The sequence below is a fragment of the Taudactylus pleione genome, unplaced genomic scaffold (genome assembly GCF_031769625.1).
Source record: "Taudactylus pleione unplaced genomic scaffold, aTauple2 ptg000579l, whole genome shotgun sequence".
Classification (NCBI taxonomy): domain Eukaryota; kingdom Metazoa; phylum Chordata; class Amphibia; order Anura; family Myobatrachidae; genus Taudactylus; species Taudactylus pleione.
In genome coordinates, this window is record NW_028284981.1 from 2015240 (window position 1) to 2030085 (window position 14846).

The window sequence follows — 14846 nt, forward strand, 5'->3', positions numbered from 1 at the left end:
CAGGGCGGGCGCCCTGTGGACCCTATGGACTTCGTAGAAACAGAGATAACAAAGGTAAGTTCTTACCATATCTCTTGTTTTCTACTTCAGGGTCCATAGGGGGTCCACAGGGTTGACCTTGGGGATGTCCCAAAGCAGTTCAACCAAGGGTGGGGACGCTCCTGTGCTGAGAGGAGAATCCGTCGCCAAAAAGGAAGCATCCTGAGAGGCAAAGGAAACCAATGCCTAGAACTTTAAAAAGGTGTGGACAGAAGACCACGTGGCCACCTAGTAAGGCAAAACAGCCGAGGCGCCACAGCGAGCCGCACACGAGGGTCACATGGCCCGAGAAAAAACAAGCATCAACAACAGGAAGGCCTACCCATGGGTAGGCCCCTGAGGAAGACCTACGAGGCCATCCAAGTCAACATTTGGTTATAGGCCGGCCATCCTTTCCTGTGAAAACCAGAAATCTCAGACCACCAATAAGGAGTCCGATTTCCGTAAGGAACCTGAACGGATCACATAAATCCAAAGAGGCCAGACCACAGTCAATGAGGCCACACCAGCCGAGAGGACTGGGGACAGAATGGCCGTACCATAAGTTCCAGAATAATATGGAACCTGAAAACCACTAAGAAGAAACACAGGGCGAGAGCAACTCCCACCCTGACATGATGCCCTCCAGAAGAGGGAGCTACATGAGAACGCTCCCAATTCAGACACTCTCCTGGTTGATATAAACACCCTGAGAGAAAGAGAGAGCCTAAGCAATAGACCATGTAATGGCTATCACAACCAGCGGTTCCATTGACTGTCCCCGGAGGTAACGAAGAACCACTACTTACTCCCAAGGAGTCCCTAGGGAGGACAAATGGAGGCATAATCAAGAAAACACTCCAAAGGATGAACTGGATACCAGAGTGAAGCAATTCCATATCTTAACCATACTGACAGTGTAGAGATCCGCACTGTCAGGAAGACCAGGCCAAGTGTGAAACCCAAGCCAGCCGGAAGGAATGCCAGAATATCTGGAAATCCTGGACACCGGAGGATTGTATCGACAGGTACAATACCATAAGATTTATGGCTGCCACAGTTTGTGGTAGGTCCCAGCAAAAGCTGATCCATGTGCTCTAATCATTCCAACGATGACAAAGCCAGGGAAGCCGTAAGACCACTGTAAGGACACAGTCAAAGACAAACGACCCAGGTCCAAGGCAAAACCAAGGACCCTGAGACAACAGGTCCGGGCAGTGAAGCATCAGGGATGGAGTATCGATGTAGAGACTCCGAAGATCCAAGTACCCCTGACATCTGGGGCAAGCAGGAACCACCAGCAGGAAAGCATCTCCGTCTCGATTGAAAACACTTCCAAAGACCTCGAGGAAGAAGGGAGACCGGAGAACACAGGTACACAAAGTGGAAGGACCACTTCACCGACAAAGAGTCGCTGAAGTTTGCTTCAGAATCCCCAGAGCTGAACTGTAACACCCTAGTGTGATAAAGTCAGAAGGCCATGAGGGTCACCTCAGGGGGGCCCCCCCTGCTCACCAGGAGATGAAACCTCTCTTGGCGAAGAGACTAGTCCCCGGGATGCACGTCGTGACGGCTGAGGACTCCCGCTTCCCAATGGAGAGCTCCTGAAATGAACGCTGCCGAGATGGTCGGGAGGAGACCCTCGGACTATGTCCGAATATGTGACATACCTGTCATTGCCACCCAACGAACAGTGTTGCTAAAAAGGAAGCCACTGTCCTGACCCTGTCGGACTGAACCTTTTCAGGTTCACCGGGAAACAAGAGTTATGCCAGAGTAAGTTAATTGACAGGGTGGAATCGACAGACGTCCAACTGCACTGAAAAGGATTCGGTCCAGACACTGTCCCTAGCAAAGAAAACCCTGGACGAGATGGCCATAGCCACCCGGACAGGGACCGACTTGCCTCCGGAGAGAGCATCATCGTTTGAACAGTTATCCGACAGAAAAAACTCATTCCATCTGGAGATGAGCCAATTATGGAAAGGCCTGGAATGGAACTGAGCCCATTCCACCATGCATCCCAGAGTGTAAAGACATCTGTCGACTGCGCAGACAACCATGTACTCCTAATGGAAGAGAGGAGATTCCGTCTTACGCCAGAAGAATTCTCAGATTCTGAGAACCCAGCAGGGATCCTAGATGAAGAATACCCAGAGAGGGATGCAGGGAGGACTTTTTCCCCGTTGATTAAACGTCTGCACCCTGAAGAAGCCACAGTCATCCTGACCTGGCCGTAAAGTACCCCGGTGATCCCGCTAAGAGCAGGAGGCCGTCCAGGTACAGGAGCATTGGGATATACTGAACAGAAGAACTGTCAGAAAATCCAAAACGCTGGTAAACCCCTGTGGGGCTGAGGACAGTCCCAACAGGCAGAGCCCGAAAAATTGTAAGTGTTGCTGTGATACAGCAAACCTCAGCCCATGCTGAGGAAAGGTCTCTGTAAGTACCCGTAGGCACGCGTCCTGTATATCCAGTGATACCCTAAAGTCCCCAGGTTCCAAACATCGTATGATGGAGCATAGGGATTTCCTCCTGAGCCCAGGTAGCTTTAGGAACTGGTTCAGGGAATTGAGACAGAGAACAGGCCAAAGAGGACCATTCAGCCACCGCACCAGAAAGAAAACAGAACAACCAGTCCCTCACTGAGATAGTGGGGATGGCCCAATTAGCTCCGCTTACCGCAACAACTGCATAGCTTTCTGGATCTGTAAGGCCCTTGTAAAGAGGGCGTACCCTCCTACCCACGTAGCCGCGGCAACTTGACACTAATACCGGGCGAACTGAGAAAATCGGTATCTCCCAGTTGTAGGCCTGTCCCGTCAGACTGAAGAGATATCCGTAGGTTCAGAAGCAGGATCGGCTGGCAGTCCAGGCCTGCTCGGTACTGGATATGTCGGCCCTTGTAGATGCCGACAGTCTACGAAGAAACAGACCTTTAGGCTGACCGAGAGGACAAAAAAGACTTAACAGACTTAGTCTGAGGCCTTGTAGTGTGCATAGCTGAAAGCGGTAAACTTGTCGTTAGTAATACTGCCAATGTTACTACAATCTTGTCAAGGTCAGGACCAAACAATATCAACCCTAAAGATGGTATCTGCACCTCTGCATTCTCAGAGCGCAGCCATAGGGTATTACGGAGGATACAGTCGCAGCCGGAACTCTGAAAGTTAGGAGACTGGTATCCAATATAGGCATGTCCACCTATGACAACTGCATATATTACATGAGCGACCAAATACATTTGAACCCCCGACGTGTTGGAGGGGAAAAAACGTTACAAATGCATCAACCCAATATGCAATAGTATTAACCAACCATGCTATAGCCATGGTAGGATGGGTAACAACTCCCGAAAGCAAGTATACTGATTTCAGGCAGAGTTACCACCTACGGATCCGAAGAATCCGACCACGCAGGAATGGGAGGCGTAGTAACGTCTGTAATCAGACGAGTAACACGCCCATCCCCCCCAGGAGGGGCTCGTGATGCCCTCAGGGAATTTGGGACAGGAGGCCAAACACTGTTGTAACACCTCCTATCTGGCAACAGCCAGAGTCCCGCTATGCGATCCACCCGCTAGTCAGCAACAGGTAACCCGAAGGCACGCAATACTGAGGGTGTATGATACAGGTGCAGGTCAACATTCACTCTAACCAGAATGGACCTGCTACCAGCCCTAAAGCAGGGATAATAATACCTGAAATAGGCTTCCCCCCGTGTAAGAGGGAAAGAGCCCCGAACAGTACCCAGTTCACGGCAGAGCCAACTGGGAAGTAACCACAGGGCGTCAACCACGCCAATTAGCGTTTCGTAGAAAACGACATCCACCCAGGGTGGCTGTTGTGGTAATCCCTGCAAGGGGAATGACAGACTATTGTGGCACCAGGGGGAATTCATATACTGCAAAAAACCCCTGCAGGGAGCGGTAGTCTGTGTCACAGGGGAAGAGTGCAAGAAGCTGCGAGATACCCTGAGATGAAAAGGGCAGTATGGTGAAGTAACCCCAAGTGAGGTACAACAATGGGGCCCGCCCGGCGATCCGCAATTGAGAGGATCCCGAGAAAACAAACCGCCCAAGGGGGTCGTGAAAGAGGCCGGCACCAGATGACGCCACATACAGAACCCTTTATGAGTCAAATCCTCCGCACTAACACCTGCAGCACATGACTTGCAGGATAGTAAAAATGGGTGCAGTATAACGCTCTATCTCCTGGTCAGACATATCTGACCCATCTTGGCGGAAATATTAAGCAGCACTATACTGGTCCTGACTGATGCCAAAAATAGCTGCAGGGACCCATTTTCAGCGTATGCAACACACAGTTCCATCTAAAATATGGCAACGTGCAGCACGCAACAGTATGTGACAAACCACACAAATATTAACAAGTATATAAATGTGAGGTCTCAGAACCACCCTAAGTACAGCTGTATTAGGGCAGATAAAGAAAAGGGATAGATATACACTGACAGGTGAGAGAATAAAGTACAGTCAGCACTAGCATAAGTCACATACAATGCAGATATATACATATATACATAAACATGTCATATAATATACTGCACTATTACACTGCATTCAACTGCCCAGATTCAGTGTCTGGGAAGGCTACAGCGCTGTGTACACTGACCTGATGGTGAGGTACGCAGGGGGACTGGACTCACTGCCATCTCCAGAGATTTCTGCTGCACCACAGAGATAAAATGGCCGCTGGAGACCTCAGAAGAAGCGTGGCCCGCGGAGGAAGCAGCTCAGCGACGCCAGACTATGGATACTGAAAGGCGCGCTGAGCTGAGGGGAGGAGCCGCTGTAACAGGGAAGGCTGCCTCCCCTGGCCGGCTATTAACCCCCGGGACGCCGGCTCCCTGCACCGATCGTTAAGTCCCTGGTGGTCTAGTGGACACACGGGGTATGGGGGGCCCGCCGCCACTGCCGGCGCCTCCGGTCTGTCCCCTGAGACCGGAGGCACAGGACTGCATTTGAAATGCGCGGATCACCGCAAGCGGTGATCCGCGACCTTACCTGCTCCCCGTGGATCCGGCAGCAGTCCTGGGCGCCCGCAGAGTCCGGCTAGTACAGACTCTGGGGTCCCGCTGAGATCCCCAGATCTGTACTGGCGTCTCAGCGCCAGCGGGGTGACGGAGCGGCAGCTTAGACGTCCTATGGACAGTCCGACGCTGCCGCTCTGAAGAGTCCAAAGTCTATGAAAAAACTTTGTCCCTAAAAAAATAAAATAAGCTTAGGGGCTGCTAATCAGCTCCCCCTGCGCTAACGGTGACCCGACTCCGGCCGGGCACCAACTTAAACTGAGGTGCCTCTGGCTTGGGGGTGGGGTTATAGGGAGAGTGGACCCAGTGCATCCTGGGAGCTAAAAGCTTTAACTGCGTGGTGCCCGGATTTGGTTCCCAACCTATACCCCAAGGTCAACCCTGTGGACCCCCTATGGACCCTGAAGTAGAAACGTAGGTTCTCAGACTCGGTCCTCAGGACCCCAAGTAGTACATGTTTTCCAGGTCTCCTCACAGAATCACAAGTTAATTAATTAGCTCCACTTGTGGATCTTTAAAATGTTAAAGAAAATGAAAGAAGAGAAAATAAAATTTAAAATGTGTCAGTGAGTAATGACTACACCTGTGTATCTGCTAGGTGACCTGGAAAACGTGACCTGTGTATCTGCTAGGTGACCTGTGTGTGGTCCTGAGGACAGAGTTTGAGAACCACTGGCTTAATATAACTGCAAGCATCAAAGGTATGAAAGTGAAATAGGAGTTTAAAGATTTGCTGTGCAGGCAATTTAAGCTGTTGCTCTGTTATCTCAAACTCAGACACTGCCTGAAGTGTCCTTTAATAGACCTAAGAGCCCCACATACGGAGCGATATAGCGGCCGATCCGACGGTTGTGAACGATATCTCCGCTATATCGTTCCGTGTGTGGGCATGAGATCGTCCGCTGCGCGCCCCCGTGGGGTGGTCCGTCGCTTTTCCAGATATTTCTGCTTGTTTAATTGATCTGGGGGGGGAATCAACGAACGATCCCATGCAGTGCTATGCGGTTGGGGGAGGGGGTGCGGTCAGCCACCGGATTGCTCCGTGCGTAGGGACCGCCCCATATGTCAGCCGTCGGAACGGCCGTCGCATCGCAAGCTGCATATCGCACCGTGTATGGGGCCATTTACAGTAAGATCCCTATTGTATATTTGCATCTAAAATGACAACTGGTTTAACACAGCCAAATAATATTCTTAAAACAGCAATGATTAAAGTGGTCATCACTCTGGAAAAACAGTGTCCTCTGTGGACAGAGCCCGGCCAGAACTCCTATATACAGAATACTGGATATACAATTGGAGGGGACGGACACTTTAACATCTAAGCTGTTCCTCAATGGGGGTCTATGATCACTATTTTTAGATCTGCTAAATCTGCACTCACCACAACTTACATGGGAAAGAACTAGGGCCACTAACATGGACAGCTCATCTAAGAGACTCTAGGATGTGTTTAAAAGCCAGAACCAAAACTGTACATTGAAAAAGCCAGATCTATACTAAATACAATGGAAAAAGCCAAAACCATACTAAAAACAGTTGAAAAAGCTGGAACCACGGAACATTTAGGCCCGTATTCAATACCAGGCGATAATTTATCGCCGATGACGTCATTTTCGCCTATTGTCATTATTCCCGTATTAAATTACAAAGATGTTTCGCCATTGCGAAAAGTCAATGTAAAAAAACTCATTTTTCTCCAGCCGATAGCTGGCGAAAAAAAGTGCAGAATTGGGGTTATGGGGTGCAGGCTTTAAAAAAAAAAAGCCTGCACCCTGGGAATGGCTCCTAAAATTAATGCATGTTAAAAAAAGATTTTAAAAAAATTAAAAAAAACAGACACCCCCCAAAAAAAAAATAATTATATTTTGGGGTTAAAAAAAAAAAAAAAAAAGAAAAAATTTGGGGAAAGACTTCTAAAATAGTTACATTTAATCCAGAGAGGTTCCAAAGTATGCGGCAGGTGTTTTCTTCAATGTGGGCGATAGCTGCAGGTGCATTTTTGCAGTATTTTAAAAAATAATTTTAGGGACATAAAAATATGCTTGCACCCATTTTCAAGAACCCTAAATTTGATGGCCAGACTTATTTTTCCCCAAAAAAATAGCTAAATGCTCTTCTGCATCAACTTCTTCAAAGGCGCATTTATTCACCTGCCGTGGCTATTTAAAAACCCTACTTCCCTTCAGCATGCAAAAACAGGGGTACCCATAGTGATCCCTTATGTCTGGACATCTTTAGGGGGGTCCAAGGATGATTACCCAAAAATTTACACATTTTTTCGCCGGGTCCCGTTTTCACATCCATGGAAATTGAATACGGGAATAAGCGGGCACGCGCCCGATACTTTTCCGCCTGAAAAACAGGCGAAGGAGACGAAAAGTCCTGCAGTCAAAAAGTCTTTTCTTTTTCGCCTCAAATTGAATACGGACCTTAGTGTGGTTTCGGCTTTTCTGCGCATGTATGAATTCAGTATGGATTTCTCTTTTTAAAATATATTGAGTATGGATACGGCTTTTACCCTCTTCCGTAAAACTACATTTTGCCATTCAGTTGTCTTTGTTATTAATATCTTCATTTTTGTGACAACTGGATGAGAGTGTAATGGTGGGTACACACTGGGCGATATTACTGAGCGACTGCACGATTACGACATCGTAATCGTGCAATCGCTCAGTAATTGTGCACAAATCATGCACTTTTATGTCGGAAACGACAAGCGATGCGCACTCCCGCTGGTCGTTTCCGACATTGTCCATCGCCTGAACATGCAGCACAATCGGACGACCTCGTCAGGTTGCTGCATGTTGGGGAATGGGGGAGAGAGCCCGGCGCTGAACGATATCGTTAATGATATCGTTCAGCGGCTGTGCTCAATGTCATGAACGACACTGAGCACAGCCTGCCGGGGACACACTACACAATATCGCTCAGGGAGCATATCGTGTAGTGTGTACGCACCTTAAATGTTGTATTGTAAACTGTATGTTATGTTTAGCAGAATATTAAGTGTAACAATTAATAATACAACACTTTGAGGGATACAAAGACTGAGTCAGTATATTAGTAACAGTCAAGAAGTGAATGTTAAACATGTCTAAATACCAGCAAAAATATTGAATAATAAATCATACAAAATAATGCTCAGTAATATCTGTACCATAAAGATTTGTGATTCATTTAAAATGATAGACATATTACAATATACTCCTTTATATTCGTATGTGGTCTTCAGGTCACAAAAGGGACAGAAATTAAAGAGGAATGCAGAATAAAAAGCTATAATAAAGTATGTGTAATAGGTCACCCTCCATTCCCAATTAACATGGCTCTACACCTGCCTCCAACTATGCATGTAACATGTATGTGTTAGCACCCATCTCATAGCATGCCATTATCATGCATCCTCCTTGCCCATGAGCCACTCATGTAACATGTATGTGTCAGCCTCTAGCTCATAAGCCTGTACATAGCATCCCATTACATGTTCATCCATTACTAAATCATGCATCCCCCTTACACATACACCACTACACATGTATCATGTGTCAGCCTCCATCTCATAGCCTGTGCTTAGCATGCCATTACGTTCATCCATTACTAAATCATGTATGATCCTTTTGCACATGCACCACCACACGTTACATGTATGTCTTACCCAAGCTACCTTATACAGCATGTAATGTCATCGCTCCCTTCTTATAACATGCATGTGCTCTCCTACCATAGGACATGCATACAGCTCCCCTGCATTGTACATGCCCCCCATGGAGCCCGCCCACTACATCCATGTAATCCCATGTAAGCGGCCGCTGCCAGACCTCTTACCGGCTCGGGATGAGCGTTATATAAGCGGCTGAGCGCAGCTGGGGCTTCCTCGCAGTCCTCCTGCTTTATCCCTGACATGCACAGGCGGCGGCCTCCTACTGCTGCTGCACCACAACAGGGACAATGGCGGAGTGGCCGGGACATCCAGGCTGAGCGCCCTCTGCTGGCGAGGCGGACCCTCTGCAGACAGGCAGCATCTTATGAATCTCATTCACCTCTCAAGGGTGGTACAGTACAGTACTACAGTAACCATTACACTGTGCTCCCTCTCTGGAGGAGGCCCACAGACCAGGCACTGTCTATGTAGAGCTGTATGTATAATAGAGTAGGTCAGGCTCTTTGTTAGCACTGTACAGGTTACAATTAAGAAATTATGGTATGTGTATTGTATACTAGTCTATGCTATTTGTTGTTCACCAGCCAGCTTTCTCTCACTAAAAAAATAATGTGGAGGGTGCATGGGTGCAAATAATGTGGAGGGTGCATGGGTGCAAATAATGTGATGGGTGCAAATCATGGGGAGAGTGCATTGGTGAAGATAATGTGGAGGGTGCATGGGTGCAAATAATGTGGAGGGTGCATGGGTGAATATAATGTGGAGGGTGCATGGGTGAAGATAATGTGGAGGGTTCATGGGTGAAAATAATGTGGAGGGTGCATGGGTGAAGATAATGTGGAGGGTGCATAGGTGCAAATAATGTGGAGGGTGCATAGGTGCAAATAATGTGGAGAGTGTATGGGGGAAAATATTGTGGAGGGTGCATGGGTGAAAATAATGTGCAAAGTGCATGGGTGAAAATATTGTGGAGGGTGCATGGGTGAAAATAATGTGGAGGGTTCATGGGTGAAAATAATGTGGAGGGTGCATGGGTGAAAATAATGTGGAGGGTGCATGGGTGAAGATAATGTGGGTGCATGGGTGAAGATAATGTGGAGGGTGCATGGGTGAAGATAATGTGGAGGGTGCATGGGTGAAAATATTGTGGAGGGTGCATGGGTGAAGATAATGTGGAGGGTGCATGGGTGAAAATATTGTGGAGGGTGCATGGGTGAAAATAATGTGGAGGGTGCATGGGTGAAAATAATGTGGAGGGTGCATGGGTGAAAATAATGTGGAGGGTGTATGGGTGAAAATAATGTGGAGGGTTCATGGGTGAAAATATTGTGGAGGGTGCATGGGTGAAAATAATGTGGAGGGTGCATGGGTGAAAATAATGTGGAGGGTGCATGGGTGAAAATAATGTGGAGGGTGCATGGGTGAAGATAATGTGGAGGGTGCATGGGTGAAGATAATGTGGAGGGTGCATGGGTGAAAATAATGTGGAGGGTGCATGGGTGAAAATAATGTGGAGGGTGCATGGGTGAAAATATTGTGGAGGGTGCATGGGTGAAAATATTGTGGAGGGTGCATGGGTGAAAATAATGTGGAGGGTGCATGGGTGAAGATAATGTGGAGGGTGCATGGGTGAAAATATTGTGGAGGGTGCATGGGTGAAAATAATGTGGAGGGTGCATGGGTGAAGATAATGTGGAGGGTGCATGGGTGAAAATATTGTGGAGGGTGCATGGGTGAAAATAATGTGGAGGGTGCATGGGTGAAAATAATGTGGAGGGTGCATGGGTGAAAATAATGTGGAGGGTGTATGGGTGAAAATAATGTGGAGGGTTCATGGGTGAAAATATTGTGGAGGGTGCATGGGTGAAAATAATGTGGAGGGTGCATGGGTGAAAATAATGTGGAGGGTGCATGGGTGAAAATAATGTGGAGGGTGCATGGGTGAAGATAATGTGGAGGGTGCATGGGTGAAGATAATGTGGAGGGTGCATGGGTGAAAATAATGTGGAGGGTGCATGGGTGAAAATAATGTGGAGGGTGCATGGGTGAAAATATTGTGGAGGGTGCATGGGTGAAAATAATGTGGAGGGTGCATGGGTGAAAATAATGTGGAGGGTGCATGGGTGAAGATAATGTGGAGGGTGCATGGGTGAAGATAATGTGGAGGGTGCATGGGTGAAAATATTGTGGAGGGTGCATGGGTGAAAATAATGTGCAGAGTGCATGGGTGAAAATAATGTGGAGAGTGCATGGGTGAAAATAATGTGGAGAGTGCATGGGTGAAGATAATGTGGAGGGTGCATAGGTATGGTATGATGTGTTCTCTGACTACTTTATATGATATATACGTTGTAATGCCTTTCAATGTCCCAAATACATATACTGTGTAGAAATTGGGCCCAGTCTGATTTTGGAACTTATTTAATTTTACAGTAGGAGCAAATCCAGCTTTATAACTGAGATATAATCTGTATGTATTATTATTGGATTTGATCCTAAATGTAAATGCATGCATATGTGAATAATATGGGCACGCAAGATAGAATGCGGCAGCATCTAGCGATTATCTGCAGACTGTGCATGCACCGTGGCGAGCATACGCATCTGTGAGCAATTGTGAGTCGGACGCATCTCGGACGTTTCTCTCCGTTCATGAAATGGGCGTAACCGGGTTGCAACTGGCAGTAGCGTCACTGGGGTTGGTATCACCCAGGGCCCCTACTCACCTTGACGCCCCCACCTGCGTATCACGCCTGTAAATCCATGTCCCCCTAGTCGTATGACACTTTGGGGGTGTGACCATGCATCACTCCCCTTAACTCGCCACTTTGGGTGTTTTCCCAGGGCTTCGGGAGCTGCTGGGCCCACCACGGCCTCTCTGGGTACAGCGTGGATGAGGCACGCATGCGCACGTCATCTTTCACTGCTATCATCGCTGCTTGGTGGCACCAAATAGCAGAGCTGCTCTGCTGTTTTGGTGTCGCCCCGTCGGATGGTGTCACCCGGTGCGCTGTCTTTAGACGCATCTTCAGTCGCACCATCTGACTGTCTGAAATTAAAGAATAGAAACAAGGGCGCCCTCTAGTGCAACATGTACAGACAAACCCAAGAGTCACACAATATTCAATTGAATCTACCTTGTATACCAATATGAAAATCATTATGTAATCATTATAAGCTTAATATTATCCAACCAGTAAATCCTCCCAGTATCTCAAAGAGATGTGTATGGTGTAATATGTCTTAAAGCATCAATATATAAAAATATAGTAGGTATGCACATACTTACGTGTGATGTTGCTATAGGGCCTGATTCAGCAAGGATCGCTTATGCAATCGAGTACGCAGACGGCCGATTGTTGCATACAGTGCATGCGTATGAATTTCAGTGCGCGTGCGCAAATGCCTAATCGCCCTAATTGCATCAGCGTTCCTTACTGAATCAGGCTCTGAGTCTGGTTGACGGCAAGGGCAAAGGTTCAGGGGAGGAGTCTGAGCCCTGGCGGGTACTGTTGTAGATCTGGAGCTGAGGGAGGCTGAGAAATACAGACAAAGATAATGTAGGACATATTATGAGAGAGTTAAGCTGGGTACACACTGAGCAATGTGTACCCAGCTGATATGTACACATCAGAATGATGTAATGATCACTCGTTTCATCCTTCATTGCACTGCATGGCGCCACGTGCGATATCATCAGATTTGGTGTGCAGCACATCAAACCTGAAGACGTTGCACGCGACCGCGGGAGCGCGCATATCATGCGTACACTCTGCACAATAGCATGATATTATGTCGTTAAAATTTGTCCAGATCGACCAAATTGTAATGACATTGTCACAGTGTGTCCAGTACACACCTTTAGAATACCATGCAAAAATTCACCCTTCAAATGCAATGTTGGCTGTTGAAAATGCCATTACAAAGACTTTCTCTGCATTCAGAGCAAAGTCATGGAGGAGAGTTGTGTTTTATTTGCTATTTAACTCAGATTAATTGACCATCTGAGGCCTAAGGGTCTCATTCAGATGTTACCCAAATGCGCATGCGCACGACGGAGGCGCCTCCATCGTGCGCATGCGCGAGACCCGGCGAGCGACGGGGAAACCGTCTCGCACCAAACGGGGCGTGCTGTCGATGGTGAGTGACAGCACGCCCCCTTTGGTGGGCGTGCTGGGGGCGTGGCTGCCCAGACAGGAACGCCTACCGTCTGGGTCCGGCCCCACAGACATCACTAGTGATGTCAGTGGGAGTGTTTTTGGCTCTGATAGAGCCAAAAGCACTCCTGGGCTTGCGGCAGCGAGACCCTACCGCAAGGTCTCGTCGCAAGCCCGATGGTCGCGATGGTCTTGACCATTGCGACCATCTTTTTGGCCGCTCGTATAAGCTGTGGGTGGTCACCCACAGCAATGCGAGCGGCCAGGAGGCTGCTCCATTTTAAGCTAGGCCGGCCCTGATTCAGAGCGAGCGCTCTGGTCAGAGCGTCCGGCTCTGAATCAGGCCCTAAGACCAATGATAGAGTTAACAGGTTTTGCTGGGGATAAAGTATCGGCCGCGTGCCCACGTATTCCCGTATTCAATTAGGAATCGGCGAAAACGGGACCCGGTGGAAAGGTAAGTAGCAAAGTCCTGTCACTTTTTGGGGAAATCAGCCTGTCACCCCCCAAAAGATGTACTAACTTGGGGAATCCCTATGGGTACCCGCGAAAAGCCCTGCTAAAGGTATTTAGGGTTTTTAAATGGTGTCGGCAGGTGCTTTAATGCGTCTTTAACAAAGTAGTGAAGAATAGCATTTAGCAAAAAAAAAAAAAACAAACTAGTACCATCAAATTTGGGGTACATGAAAATGGGTGCAAGCATATTTCCCTAAAGTGAACTTTTAAAAATCATTAAAAATCCTCCTGCCGCAACCGACCGCATTCTAAAAAACACCTGCCGCATACTTGGGGAACCCCCCTGGGTCTATTTCGCTAGTTTATAAGTTTGACCCCAATGGGTTTTTTTCGCCCCCAAAACGAAAGTACATTTTTTTGGAGAATCCTGTTGAACTTTTTAAAAAATTTTTGACACAGAATACCAGTAGGGGACATTGCAATGGGTGCAGGGTACTTTTTTTCACTTTGTACCCCAAAACACCAATTCTGCATTTCTTATCGCCACCTAATCACAGGAAAAAAGTTATCCCCAGTTTTTGCCAAAGTCTTTTTGTACCTGCGAAAAATCTTTGAAATTGAATATGGGGAAAAGTCAAAACGGCGAAAATGACGTCATCGGCAATAAATTTTCGCCGATAACTGCTTTTTTGCAGCCTAATTGAATATGGTCCCATTTATTGTAGACACAACCTGGCCGAGCCCAGTAGCAATAATCTTATGTAATACTTTTTTTTTATGCAAACTGTTTTTATTGAAAAAGGACCAAGCAATTCCAAATAAAATACAAATATAGTAAATGTATACACATATAAACAATTGCTTATTCCATTTTAAACAATACAAAAAATTTTCAACATAAAAAGATCACTGCAAAAATGCCAAATATATCAATCAATAACCCAAATAAAAGTATAAGAGAAATAAAAAATAAAAAGAGTAAACAAGAAAAAAAAAAAGGAGACAGAGGGAGGATAGTCAGAAGGGATTGAGCTGGAGACAAACAGGGGTATATTAGAGGGGACAATTTATCGTTGTCTGGACTAGAATTAATGTATATACTTGTGGGTGTTCTCAGACTTAGGACGCTGCAGAAACGGATGTAGTAAGTACACCATTGAAATTATTGTATAATATGGAGTCTTTAAACATCAACCAAGGTAGCCAAATGGCAGTAAAGTCGGTAGGTCTACCTTTAGAGAAAGACACAATGTCCTCCATATCCATATAATAATCTATTCTCTTAAACCAGTCTTTAATGGAGGGAGGAGAAGTAGATTTCCATAAAACAGGAATGACGGCTTTAGCCGCGTTGTTTAGATGCCGTAATAGGGAATTCTTATATGAAGCTGTGGAAGAGGAGGTCATGTTCAAAATCCAAAACTGAGGGTCTCTGGGGACCTCCCCTCCAATAATTGACTTAGAACATTCAAATACATTCCTCCAAAATGGGACCAGGG

General features: G+C 46.9%; 1 protein-coding gene across 2 annotated transcripts in view; it reads right to left on the reverse strand.

Annotated features, from left to right (window-relative positions):
* Positions 1–9058, reverse strand: part of CIZ1 (CDKN1A interacting zinc finger protein 1) — a 35738-nt gene extending 26680 nt beyond the window's left edge. Inside the window, exon 1 of one of the 2 annotated variants that reach the window (XM_088453331.1) lies at positions 8899–9058. The gene's annotated coding sequence lies outside the window, so the exon portion shown is untranslated. Of the gene's footprint in view, positions 1–8728; positions 8823–8898 lie in introns of those variants that run through there. The other variant, XM_088453332.1, reaches the window with a different exon arrangement.
* Positions 9059–14846: the final 5788 nt, after the last annotated feature.